This window comes from Betta splendens, chromosome 6, assembly GCF_900634795.4.
Source record: "Betta splendens chromosome 6, fBetSpl5.4, whole genome shotgun sequence".
NCBI lineage: Eukaryota > Metazoa > Chordata > Actinopteri > Anabantiformes > Osphronemidae > Betta > Betta splendens.
In genome coordinates this window covers 18,179,623-18,193,968 of record NC_040886.2, presented here as the reverse complement: position 1 = coordinate 18,193,968, position 14,346 = coordinate 18,179,623, and the positions used below count along the sequence as shown (strand labels likewise).

Genomic DNA, 14,346 nt, shown 5'->3' with positions numbered 1-14,346 from the left:
GCGTCTCCACCCTGCACCCACGCCTCAGTGCGTTCATACATAAACACAGCAGCACGCGCGGCCCCACACTGGGGCCCCCAGCACGGCGGGGCCCCGTGGGAGCGCTGCAACCTGCTTCAGGAAGCGTGACTCAGCCCTCGTTAGGCGCTGGAGCCAGAGGATGATGGAGCGCAGGGAGTGAGCAGCGTCCACGCCCTCACGCCGGCTGGATGCGACGAGGACGCGCCTTCCTCCTTTGTTCCTCCTGCTCAGCCCTGCAGCAGCAATCACAGCCTCCTCACTTCTGATTTAAGGGAGTGCTAAAGCCTCTTGTTTTAGTGGTAAATAAATGTTGGATGACACTATTAATAAATAAACAGAGCGATTTGCTTTCCACCTCAAAAAGCAAACTTCTGCGTTTAGCGCGTTTTGTCAGTTACCTTGTCTCCCAGGTCTCCCTGGGATCCTGTTAAACACCTTTTCAGCTATTCAGAGAGCAGTGAAGCAGTTACTGCGATGCTGCAGCGCCGCTGATTATGAATGCAAAATACCAATAAATGCCTGGTAGCTAGCTTCTGCACAGGAATTAAACAGCTAGGAAGTACAGCCTCATGTAGCATGATTACATTTAAAGCAGCGCGTGATGAAAAATTCATAACTTATTCAAGCAAACAAAAATAAGATCCGAGTGTGAGCCCACGGGGCTTCGGTCCACGAGGGAGCAGATATGAAGAGCAGCCTTCTGTTCTGGTGCATAGACGCTGTGTGTGGATGAAGATCAATGCGCTGACATGCTCACGGTTTCACTCAATGCGTTTAGATTGAAGGCGATATTTCTCACCACCTTTCAGTTCAGGGTTTGGCCTCAAAATGTTTCAAAGCTGTAAGATGTGCATGATAAATAATTCATCTGAATGCATGTGGAATATTCGCGATGGCCGTGAAACAGAAAGTTGGTTGTTGCCTTTGTTTCCTCATTAGGTGCCGTCATGACATGTGTGGATCAGACTGATGATGCTGCAGAACACGCTGGACGTGTGTGTGTGTGTGTGTGTGTGTGTGTGTGTGTGTGTGTGTGTGTGTGTGTGTGTGTGTGTGTGTGTGTTTGTGTGTGTGTGTGTGTGTGTGTGTGTGTGTGTGTGTGTGTGTGAGTGTTCCTGTGTGTGTGTGAGTGTTCCTGTGTGTGTGTGAGTGTTCCTGTGTGTGTGTGTGTGTGTGTGTGTGTGTGTGTGTGTGTGTGTGTGTGTGTGTGTGTGTGTGTGTGTGTGTGAGTGTTCCTGTGTGTGTGTGTGGGGGGGTAGCAGGTTTCCTGGGTGTCTATCACACGTCCTCTTCCTTCGCCATAACTCCGCTCAGATGGAATCGAGCTGGAATGAGGCAGTGGACTGTGATGACGGTCTAATGGACAGGCTGAACCTGGTGAGTAAACTCCTGTAAGTATCACTAACAGCACCGGCTGCTGTCAGGAAGCCCAGCGTCTCCCTCTGTCTGCTCTCGAGGACTTTCTGCGCTCACACGGGAAACTTGTCACGGCCGCTGCTGTTGCTATGCAACGACCGGAGGCCTACTTGATGTGCACGGCTCTTAAAATGTTTCAGCACGCTTTGTTGATCGTGTTGTCATCACAGCGTTTCTACAGCAAACAACGAGATGCAGGAACAGAAAAGACAAGCTCAACTTATTAATCATCAACATGATGCTTTTGCAACGCTTCAGCACGTCGACTCTGTTAAATGAAACAAGATGATGCAATAAGTGAATCATGTTTTGGATGATGAACATCTCTGAACTCCGGCGGAACGATTTCACATTGACAACCACAGCGAAATGACACCTAAGCAGCGAATGGAGGAGAGTGGAATACAAATGAATGATGTGCCAGCAGGGAGCCGAGAAGCCAGTAAACACCAGTGTGAGATGCTGCAAAAGTTTGGGCTCCTGCAGTTTTATATGTGCGCTGGATGCTTCAAATCCCACTGAAGCGTCCGCCGAAGGTCACTTTATGCTCCTCATCAAACCTGAGCCCACATCGGTGGCTGCACAAAATGGCCGCACAGCGAACAGCTGTTTGCTAAAAGTCCACCGGTTTGAGCAGAGCAACGCAGGCGCAGGCGCAGACGCTGATGCAGACGCTGATGCAGATGCAGGCACAGACGCTGCTCTGACTCGCTCCAACACTGCAGCGTAAATCAAGCTTAATGCCCAACGCTCATTAACTGAGATCCTCCAAACAATGGGGGGTTGGATGCTCCCTCAGGATGAATATGATGAACCCGAACAGCAAACAATTGAATGCTTAACATCAGAAAGGCTGGAGCTGAAGACCTTCCAGCTGCGGTGCTGGTGAGCTGCCATACCTTCCCTTTGTCTGCTCCGAGAGTCGACCTACTGCTGCAAACTGATAGCGAGCTGTCACAGCTGCTCTTCTCCCCACGCTGCCTTCCAGCAGCACCACAAACACAAACCATGAATAAAATGAGAGATGACCTGCGCCTGCAGCGCCTCCATCGTCACGGGCGAAAGCGCCTTTCAACGCGTAGCGCTGCAGCTGCAGCTCGGACGGACGGCGAAACCATCATTTCCCACCGACGCCTCAGCAAAAACCTGCTGATCTGAGACGAGCTAGAAGCCGGAGGTCGTCCTACGGCACTCAGAGGACGGAGCAGAAGGCCGATCTACAGACAGCACCTCGGTCCTCTGAGCAGAGGCCCCTGCAAGCAGTATTTCACACAGAAATGAAGCATTTAGCATCAAAATGCCTAAACGTGGAGGATCCCGTCTGCGTTACTGAGTGCAGCCAGAAGCTCAGTCTGCGCAGGGGAAAATTACAGAGTCCAATCAATACAAACGTGTCCTACCCAGTTAAATACCAGCCGTGTGACAAACAGCCAATGGCTCCACAGGCTTCATGAAAGAAACATGAACGCCTGAGGACGTTCACACGGAGCTGCCTCCGACCTGCACGGGGGAGACGACGGTCGCTTTGCTCCAGTTAGTTGATTGTTTGGAGGGAGCGGAATCGATGCCGCTCTCACTTTCTTCCCTCTTCATTGAGCGCAGCAACAAATCCTCCTGAGCTGCTCAGCGAATCCAGACCTCCAGCCCCGACCTCATCCAGAGGTGGTGGATGGGGCACGGAGGATGCAGGTTCTCCTGAACAGAACCGCCTCTGATGCTCATCGTTCTGTGGGGCGCATTCTCCTCTTTTATCGATGCTGAACAATATAGTTAGTGCAACTATAAAACCATTGTGTCCTGCGTTTCCTTCAGCGAGCGTCCGTGTGAAACGCACTTAAACCTCCTCCTCCACTCGGGTGAACTCGGGTGAAACCTCGGGGCCGATGAAGAGGCTGCGCTTTGTGAGTGGAACAAAAGGAGTCTTTGTATCGCTGTGTATGTGTCACTATTGAGTGAAAAATTGCTTCAAAGTAAAGCAATTTCTTCTAGCATCAAAATCCTTCAGCCAAGAATCAGGGTGTTTGTGGCGCGAGGGGCCGGAGGAGGAGCTGAGGGGTTTAATGTGCATGGAGCCCAAACTGTGGAGGCATCAATAAGCGCTCAGGCAGCGGAGGCCTCCTGCTTGGGAGATGGGCTCTATTGATTAGCCTGTTCTGGAGATAAGATCCTCGCTCGCCCCTCTCTGGGTGAGAGACGCAGGCAGCAGGAGTCCGGACGCTCTGTGAGGCTGAGCGGCGTCTGAGGCGAGTCGGACGCGTGCGTTCTGCTCGGCCGTGGGCGGCGAGTGAAACCGGACCGAACCAGGCTCTCCATGCGGGCCCTGCGCCATGACCGCCGGCATCGATCGGCTGCTGCAGGCGACCGGACCCTCGCAACGGACCACACGTCTGCTGCAGAGGAGCCGTCCCGGTTTGACCCTCGTCGTTCTGACTTGATTCTGTTCAGCCTGAAGACTTTTTTATCGTCTAACTTAATAAATGATATGAAACTGTAAAAACCAATAAGCTGTTGTTTCTCGACTGCAAAGCGTTATAGTGAAACCTACTGAACCTTTTGTTTGTTTGGGTCATTGATTGGAAGGTAATAAAGCTAAAGCAGCATTGATCAGAGGCCGCACTCACTTCACCAATCACTGTTTTTATATCGGCAACAAACACCGGAAAAGTAGGATTCATGCACAAAACACAGATATTGAGTTCAAGTGACTTTTAGTTTTCTGTGCTCAGACATCAGGATGACGTCATCACACACTCATTCATTGTGAAGCATTCGCTGAACTTTGTTGCTTCTCTAAAGAATGGAGCCTCGTTTGCTTTGAAGCGACGTCGCAGCATCCATTAGTATTCAGCCTCACGTCCAGCTGCTGAGCCTCATTTCATTTGCTTCCCAGCTTTAACTGGAGCAGAGGATGTGTTGCGAACACGCTTTGTTAATTGAAATCCTGATTAATTAAGCAACAAAAAGCTTTTTGTGTGACTCATGTACAGTCGCGTGAAGCAGAACCCGGGCCGCGGTGACACCGGTAGCGACCCTGCCTGACGGACCCGCTCTGAGCCGGACCTGCTGCTGCAGAACACGTTCTCATGCTGTTATTTCCTTGGACCAGTGAAACGAGATGTGAACCTATTTTCTCCAAGATTGTAGAACCTCCTGGAGGTTCCGGTTGGGAGGAACTGTCCACTTCATTTACTCCTTCCATTAGTTAAGGCTTTTATGAAAGTCACGCACCATCTGCATGGTGAAAACACTGCAGGCAAGTTCTCTGAGGAGGTCTTTGCTAAAAGAAGGGATTAGATCGCGGCTGCGTGACCTGTGCTGAGCTTTGACTCGCTGAAGTTACGCTGTGTTCTGTTAGATTCAAACGCGTCCCCTGCTCACGCACACACTGTGGAGACGCACAGGCCCAGTTCAAGCGCTGTCCTGTGTTGGGAATGAATTTGGATCTGGTTTCTGCTCAGCCTCCTGACTGCGCTGCTGGTTCTGATCCGGTGACGTGACCCGGACGTGGGTGAAGCTGCAGGAGCTGCAGGAAGGTGTGAATTGCTGCGGAGCTGAGAGGGTCCTGACCTCTTCATGGACAGACTCTGACCACTTCACACCCTGATCCGCGGCGCCTGGAGCGCTGTCATGTGACCTCAGCAGCTGACAGGGACGTTGAGATGTGACAGAACCACAGGAATGAACTGACCTCACCGCCGGGTCCAGAACCTGAACCTGGATCGACGTGTTTCGCTTAATGTGCTTTGCTGTCTTTGTTCTGGATGCATCGTGCTTTTGCCTCTCACGAGCTCTTAGCTGCTGTTTGTCTCAGCAGCGTCTGCATGCAGCGGTGCTGTGGCCTTATTCTGACACACGCAACAAGCAGCACATGCATTTAAATTCACCGTCCTGCTCCCCGGCTGGATTTCATTCTGCCCTGAGACTCACCGTGAACAGCTCAGGGTTCATGCAGCTCGGCGTCGGAGCAGCTCAGCATTTCAGCGTCTCGACTTCCTGCACGTGTCTGTATCGTGTGCACGCCGTGACCTCGTGGCCTCTCATGAAACAAGGCGTCAGATAGATCTGGACCTCAGCTATGAAGCTAATACCCACACAGGTAACACTGTGGCGTGTTGGTGCCTTGACTTAGCAGCAGGGCTCAGTGTTGACACCGACTGAGCTTTCCGAGTTGTCAGCCTTTGTCACGTCTCCCGCTGCCTCTTCCTGCTGCACTCTTCTGCTGCTTTTTATGCTCGGACACAGCAGGAAGTCGGTTTGTGATCTCTCATTTGAGGCTGGAGGTGTCTCTTTGTGTTTCAGCGCACACTTTGCTGCAGGGCTCCCGTGTTGACTCCACCTCGCCACGGGATGCAGGAGTAGACGCGTCATCTGAGGACAAAACGGATTCTGTGGAAAGGTGCTGTGAGTCACTACTGTCTGAGCGCAAACGCAGATAAGATTTGTTTTAGGCCGTCCTCACACTTCCAGCCGTTCTCATCTCTGCTGAGGGTGCCAACTTCTTCAGTTTCACCTCATTGAGCTTGAACCAACTACCCATGTGGCACGTTCCCCACACCGAGCCTCGTATCGTCCGCCATCTTGACTTTTCCTTCCTGTCGCTCCGGTTCTGCTGCTCTGTTTCAACCAAGAAAACCCAGTTTATTCTTTCATCTTTTACGGATCCACGCTGTTGTTGTTCTTTCACAGTTGGTCCCTCGCCTCGCATTTGCGAATAGTTGAGCCCAGTGTAAAACATCTAATTGACAGGGCTTTTAATTTGAAATGTCATGCTGCACTGGCTTGATGTTGCAGCAATAAAAGAGCAATGGATACCATCTCCTAACAAAAACTAACTTTCAAATGATGAATCACAGCAGAAAATGAAAGTCATTAACCGAGGAATGCCCTGTCATAACGACTAATTAATGCAAAGAGCAAGCAGCAGTGATTAGCTGCCCACAAAGCCTCCATGCATCACAGCACACGGCGGCCAACATTTAGATGTAACGACTCAGACTTATCATTTGCCATGATGTGTTTTGTGACAGCAGCGGAGTGATTGTTCCCTGCGTGAGCACTTTGATGTGTCTGGGCGCCACGTGACGTGACGCTTCTCACCCACGATGCTCGCAGCCGGGCGGTGGTTATGGAAACGCGATGTGTTCCAGTGCAGCTGGATAATAACAGGGCGGCGTTCAGTCGTGCATTAGAAGCACTCTGTTGGTGTCTATGGCAGCGTTTTGCTGATGCTGTAGAAAAGCGGTGAACCAGCAGCTTCATCGTTTTAATCATGGTGTCACTGATTTTACCGCATGAAGGGAGAACCTTGGCTGTTACTTCATCCTGTGCTTTAACTGTATGAGTCCTGACAGGATATATTACACTGGCTGTACAAACACAGAGTCCCTAGAAAATGATCATAGGAGAGCAAAAGTACAGGAACGCGTAACCGACCTGTGTTTCCTGGAGGAGATTGGTGGTTCAGGCAGTAAATGGCTCTAAATGACGGCTTCTAGTCTCAGTCATGAATTTCACCTCAGATTGTTAAAAAGCCGCATGGAGCCAATACAACACCGGTCTGTGCTGTCAGTGAGTCACAGGCCACAACGTCTGGCACAAAAGGCTTCTACGTCCTTTATTATGTTCAAGTAAATGTAAAGAGCAGGTCAAGATAAACTGGAATACTTCATGCAAGTTTATGTTTTTGGCAGCTAGGAGACATCAGAACCATGTGGGAACGTAATGAAAGGAGCAGTTTCTTCTGACATAATGTCACCTATGCCCAGTGATGATCTACGACATTCAGCTCCTCATTCGTCAGCATCCCCCTGGAATCCATTATGTTTGCTGCATTGTTGCTGTGGGGCAGAAGTGAAAGGCAAACAATGGAAAACACACAGAACACCATTCTGTCTGTGGCTGGAAGTCTGACAGGTGAAGAGTATTATGTGACGTGTGGACCTGTATCTGGAAACTAAAACGTGCACTAGACAACACACAGATCTGCCAATCGAAACAATACAGTGCTTAAATATAATGATTTTAATGCTTTAATAATAGGTTCCAGTCAACTAAAGCACTAACAAGTCAGCACTTGCTTTATTATTTTTGTATTGCTTTCGAGGCATCAACTAATCGCTGCTAATCGCCAACCAGATTTAAGCAAGCTGATCCCCTGCAGCAACAGTGTGTCATTGTACCAGTTAGGCTAATCTTCCCTTCCATCGCACCTTTTCACGCTGAAGAGAGACATTTAATTTCCCCTGTTGTTGTAGGAGATTAATTGCACATTAGTCTCATTTAGTTTAAATTATAACACACCTTTCCGAGTCCCCACAGCAGACAAGCTCTGTTTGAGCAGCGAACTGGACGCTGTCTGATAATACGGGCCGATGGCACAGAACAATACTCCAACACAAACAAACAGAGTAAACAGGAATGAACAAAGACAAGAAGAGCATATTTGTTCAGACGTAGGAATAATCTGGTTCTCAGCGCCTGGTTCTGTGTGATATGTACTGATCCAGGATGCCTGCATATTTGTTCGTGTTTGTCTTCTCATTTGCATGGAAATATGTGTGCTTTTCTCCCCAAAGAACATCTGAGGACATCATTAAATGTTGAAAGGCGCACACATAAATTAAACATCACTCTTTCCTGTCGCCTCAGTTTGTAAACTTGCAGAGAGATTTCTTATCATAGTCTCACATCTTAATTACACCCGTGTACAAGCCACTCGGGTGTGAGCCCCGAACACAGAGGATGGAAGTCACACAAACGCTTGCCAGCATTTGATCTGCATTACATGTGCGCTGAAGAGGGGAAATGCCACAGCCAGCAAGTGAATGTAACACAATCACCAAGTAGTCTGATGACTTATTTATTGGTATAGAAAAACAAATGTATAAACATCCTCAAACGCTTACTCATGCTTATAAATTATAAATCATGATGCTCAATCAACGTTGGGACATATTTTGAAACTGAAATGCCCTAAAAAAAATCACTCAAAATGATGATTTATAACATTTTTAACAACACTATTTCTATTTATACGTAAGATCTTTCTTTAGATCTTTGTTAACAGGTGGAATTCCCACAGTGACACGGACAGGAACGCAACACTCCAGGTAACCTAGCAACGGCCAACCCACAATGCAGCGCGTTGTTTTGAAAACGTGCCTCGAAGTTTGCTGGTTCGAGCTGAACAACGTGTTTCTTAAGTCGCAAAGGTAACGTGGACCTTGACAGCTGTTGGTTTTGTTTCTTTCACCACCAAAACCGAAAAATGTGACTGTTATTTTTAAGATTATTAATTATAGCAACTTTACATCAAGTAGCATCATTCTTGGCAATGAAGAAAAGCTCCGAACCCGTGAAAGACGAGACGCTGTCCGTCGTGGATGAGGTAGTAAACGAGGCTTCTGTTTAAGATGTGTTACCTGATGGTTAGCAAATGTCTGGCCCAGTGTGTTCAGCAATATAATATTAATAATAATAATAATATTAATAGTAGTAATAATAATAATAATCCTTTATTCGTCTTATGTCACAATAACGTTAGTCCTCAACCTTTAACCCTTGGGGGGGCAGTGGGCTGCCACAGTGGGTCTTACAGCAGGAATATGTCTGTTTTGCTTTATTCAGACTGTGGTGTTGGCTCTTAGACAAGTGACATGAATTTCACTGAAGGGTACATGTGTACAATTCCCAGAAACCTCAAACAGGGACATCGGTCCAATTACCCTGTGATCGCTGTGAGCCAGCTGACGTTCTAGGTAAAGGATCTTTACCGTAAATCCCGGTTCCCAAGCTGACGGGGCTCTGAGGACCTCCAGGGCTCCTTGAGACTGTTCCAGGAAGTTCAAGTGTAGTTCAAACATACTCATTTGAAGAAGCCATTACAGGAAGACATTATAAGGTGATTCATTCATGAGGTCACATCTATCACATGAGCTTCTGCTTGTCTGTTGCCATTTGGATGAATAACTGTGGAGACCTCAACCAACAAGGTGCCGAATTAGATTTCCAGGACAAACTTTAATACTTTTATTTTCATGGAGGCAGATTTGTGATACACCACAACTCCAGGTTGTGTTTGACCTTACAGTACAATATTTTTTTACCTTTTAATTATTAGACCGAGGTTAGAAGTGGTCTCGTCTACTTCTGTCCTGTTTTTTCCAGTTTGAAGTTTTAACACTGAATCCTTTTTTTAGAAGTAGAAAAAATATCTTTCATATGTAAATTTGAAAAGGGCAGGCGGCAATTTGTTCGCTCAGAGACTCTAAACAAAAATGGAAGGCGTGCTTTCACATATTGTCATCAGAGTTAATGTGCCCCATTGTTGTTGTACCTTTTTCAGATTGCTGCAAAGTGAAGAATGACCTCTGATTAATGTGTTGGAATATTAAAATAAAACCCCTTTGGGAGATAACACTAAAACCAATTTCTTGTGTATGGCTCATTTGAATATAAATCAAAGGGAAACATGTTGATGTCTTGTTCGTATGCGTCGCCTATTTTGTCCTGGCATTTGTCCAACCTAAATTCAACGAAGGAATTCATTTTCCTAATGCAAATATACATTCACAAAGATAACTAACCCCCAGCTGACATCGTTTGTCAATCAAGGCATTTTAAAAAGCTGCCGCTTGTCACACGCACGTTAAACATGGTTCTCTGTCTAAAGCTGTCAAGTTCAGCGTCCATGAAGGGAATGGGAGGGTTGAGGCACAGACAGCGGGGATCAGGGTTTCATCCGCGGAGCTGTGCTGTCTATTTGCTGTTTCCTGATTCCTGAAGACGTGACAGGTTCACTGCCGAACCTCAAATGAACATAATTTGTCCTTAGATTTAACTAGGCCTAACTAGACAAGGCTTTGTCTGCTACTTCTCTTGATGCGCGCTCAGTCCAGGATCACAGCATTGCTCCAAAGCCTGGCAGAACCCGAGGCTTTAATGAGGGAGGCAATCGGCCTGAGCAGCGGTGTTTTAATTAGCAGCAAGGCCAGTTTCCTGCTCAGTGGTGTCCAGCAATTCTATCGCAAGAAACTATTTACGGACGCTTTTGATTGCTTACGTTTGGCTGCCCGTTCCTGTTGGAATGGCACGAATGGCGAGGTGGTAATTGGCATGGCCCAAAATTACCCGACAGCTCTGAAGCAGTTGCTCAATGCTCCAATGTTGAACAGCGATCGAGGAGCTTGGCAAGAACAAATTTACTTTTTGTTTACTGAAGGAAGAGGAATGTTGGTGCTCATCCTCAAAGCTTCACCGAGCCGGATTTATTGGTTCACCGTTTGGATCCTCTGTTTCTGGGATCGGTTCCACTGTGGCCTGTTAATAAGACTCTACAGTGTACGTTCCACTGCCACCATCAAGGGACCATACGACCTCAACCATTCAGCGTCCCCAGTTTGGGAAGTGACATTTCCTGTGAACATGAAAGCACCCAGTGGTGATCCCAGACTCTGTCAGGGCCCAGAAATTTAAAATGCCCCCCACCCCCAATCTCAAACACACATGCCAGACTTGCCATAAAGAAATGCCATTCATTGACATGAACAGTGTTTTCTGTTCTCCTTGGTCTTTGCTTTTGTTATTCATTTACTATTTTAACCAGCACCAGGACACCTTGTTTTGCACTTTGCATCTAAGTTTCATCAATGTCTAGTAAAAATAGACAATGATGTGATGCTTATAGAAGCTATGTCTCTATAGTACCATTAATGCTAGACCAGCAGCATTTACTATTATTACCTACATACAATTATCTCCTTATTTACCATTGTTTTCCTTTTCATATCTATGTCTCATTGCCATTAGACCTGTTTGTTTATAGGTCTGCTCTAAACTTAGAGATACTGTAAGTTAGTGAACATGTGTGTAACCACCAAGAGTCTTCAGGTCTAAAAGCACCAAAGTCTCAGTGAGCAGACCCACTTCCGGGACCGTGTTTCTTTTTACATAATGGACCTCATATTGATTTGAATTTTGAACTAGAGGGAAGAGTTTGAATAGGAAATGCTCACATTTTAATCCTGCATTCCCCAGACGAAAAGCTACTGTACCCAAAGAGAAACACACAAACGAGATTCTGTCTCCTTCCCTCTAAACACCTCTGACCTTGTGCTGAATGGCTGCTGTTTTTTATGTTGGAGTCATTTTCTTGCTGGTTATCTTTGAAATGCAAACTCACTTTGTTTGGGCTGACGTGTGATCAATTGTTCCACTCAGACGTTCGTGAAAACACATCACCATCTTGTGATGAATGAGAAATTGACTGGGAGTTTGCAAAGTTGGATGCTTATTTATACATGAAGAGTGAATTTTTTCGCTAGCATTTGACATTTGATATCATTTGTATTCTACTCTCTAAGCACAAGCAGAACCAGAACTCCCCTGTCTCATACGGAGAGCGATACCCTTTGGCACAGGCCACTCAAACAATAATACGTTCTTTGAGCTTAACTTGTCAGGTACAATGTAATTGACTGGAGAGATTAAAAAGAAGATATCACAACGCATTATTGATTCACATGCGAGGAAGGTCACGTGTACTGCGGTTTATCAGCACCTCGGAGGACAGCCTGCGAATGAGCGAGTTTTACAAAAGCCTCCAGGGACAAGGGGCGAGGATTAAAGAGTCGCACACAGTCGATTGTTTTCAGGCTGCTTTGATACCCTTTCTGTGCTATTAGTGACCCAACAGAAAAAAGGACATCAAGCCTAATGCTCTCAACATAAATATATTAGAGAATGAGAGAGATGATGCAGGCGACAGTGGTCCCAGATTTACAGAAAAGAGGTTACATATGGACTTAACCTGCAGTTAAGTTATGGTAAAAAGGGTAGATATGAATAATAAAAGCTAGAATGTGTGGGAGCAGCAGGTCTCGGCTCGTGGGTAGGGTCTTAGTCGCGGCGTGGGTCTTTCCACTGGCTGGTGTGACATTTCAGCACTCCCCACTCCTCTCATAGTGTCAGTGTGTGAACACAGCTCACTTTCAGGTCCTCTAATATTAGATATCTTCAGCATGATCTTCACCGTTTCCCAGAAGTTATTTTTGGGTGAACTACTTCAGTTTTGCCCACTTTCCTGACGCCTGCTAAGCATGTTTCTGTTCCAGTTTGCTATTTCTCACAACACTCTTCAACAAACCTTGGATGTAGCATAGTGTGTACCATAGCTGCTGAGAGTCCGTTCTGCAAAGCAACACTAGAGCTGCGTTCCTCTCACGTGACGTTTCGTATTTGTAAGTTTGCATGTTCTCTCCGTGTCTGCATGGACTCACTCCAACACGCGGAGCCAAGCAGCCTTCTGGACAGAAAAGGATAAATAGAGGCTCTGAGATCTGTGAGAAAGGTCACACATCTCAAGGGGCGAGCAAAGGAGTGTACATTTTCTATGTTCTTTGAAGGTCATGGGTAACTGCACATGCAGCAAGAGCAGGTTAAAGGTGAAGCTGGTATAAATAGGCAGCTTGGGAAGGTGTGAAGTCCGACACCATCAGTCCCAAGATTAAACGTGAGGCAAAGATGATCCAGTTGCCGTGAGTTTGCAGATTTAGTTCTTGTGTTTTTCTGTAAAAAGCTTCTCATTGTCTCATTGTGATGACTTTGAAGAAATGATCAAGAAATAAATTGTTTTTGCGCACAGAAAAACAATCAGTAGTCTAAATTGCTTTGTTGCGTGTTTCAAACCATCGGATGATGCTTTTCTGAGACAAACCTGTTCATTCAAGCTGGATCCCAAAACCTCATATGCTGCCTGTCACTAAGCGATAAATGCGTCTTTGGAAAAGGTCACAGTGCTTGTGTTTCTTTTCTAAAGGACCAGCCTTCATTCCAGGTCGTTCACAGTACCTGAGTCTTTCAAAGGCCATTTTTAAATCATGTTAAGACAAACATGAATGCAATTAAGGTTTGAATTTATGCACAGACACCTCCACTCCTCTACTGTATATTTATATTTTACTAATGGTTTATTGCATTGTTATAAGATGACTTTAATGTTTTGACTTTATTCATTTTAAACATTGCCAAATCAGAACAACCTCTAAATATAATAGAGAGATTTATGGCTGTGTGAAGTAATTTTGATGAGGTAGTGTTAAAAAATACAAAGCTAATTGGGCTAGAGATTATTTTAAATTAAAGAAAAAGATTGATGCAGATTTGTATGATGGACATGTTCCTGAACTAAGTGGAAAGAACGACAAGAGGATGGAGAGAAATGGATGTAGCTGTAGGATTCAGAGGAGATGTGGCCCAGAAAGCATCCCAGTGGAGGATGCAGGGTCTGAGGGCTTTTCATTTCAGCAAAATGCTTGTTCTTCCCTCTAGTGGAAGTTTGGTTGAGCTACACTCAAGTATAATTCCAATTTACCTTGAAGTCATCTTTTTTTATTTATCTTCATTTTAGCACATTTGAACATATGCACATTAGCCTTTAAATTGTGTTGTGTATTTAAATTAACTGTAAACATCATAAACATGCAAATGTCCATTAAATGCATATTTTGCTGAAATTCTATGTTGTTGAATCAAAATAAAGGAAACACTTGCATAAAATGACAGCTGTTGTCCTTTTGTTGAAATAGATGTTTTTCTTGACAACAGTTCAAAAAGTTGAAGAGGTGGAGGCTTTATTAAGTGGAAGTGCCAGGAGGAGATTTGTGCCAGGAGGCGGTCTAGAGTGATGGAGGTCCCCGATTCTTTTCATTACTGCAAGGAGAAGACAAGGTCACGGCCTGTGGCCTCTTTATGCTGAGTGATGTGCAACAGGGAATGAAATGCAAATAGACTTGCATCATTAGTTCACAAGGAGGAATATTTTCTACAGCGGCTGAATAAGATAAGATAAGCTTTATTAATCCTTGAAGGGGAATTCAGGTCTTGTAGAGACTAGTATAGAGTCTGATGACG

At 45.9% G+C, this 14,346-nt stretch overlaps 1 long non-coding RNA gene across 3 annotated transcripts; it reads left to right on the top strand.

Annotated features, from left to right (window-relative positions):
• The first annotated feature begins 8,527 nt into the window (after positions 1-8,527).
• Positions 8,528-9,865, top strand: LOC114857548 (uncharacterized). 3 transcript variants are annotated; one of them, XR_003786243.3, is made up of 3 exons: positions 8,528-8,648; positions 8,757-8,824; positions 9,131-9,865. It is a non-coding gene; the product is annotated as an uncharacterized LOC114857548 (long non-coding RNA). The 3 variants fall into 3 exon arrangements; XR_008695006.1 differs by having other exon boundaries at positions 8,588-8,824; positions 9,131-9,337; positions 9,782-9,865; XR_008695005.1 differs by having other exon boundaries at positions 8,561-8,824.
• Positions 9,866-14,346: the final 4,481 nt, after the last annotated feature.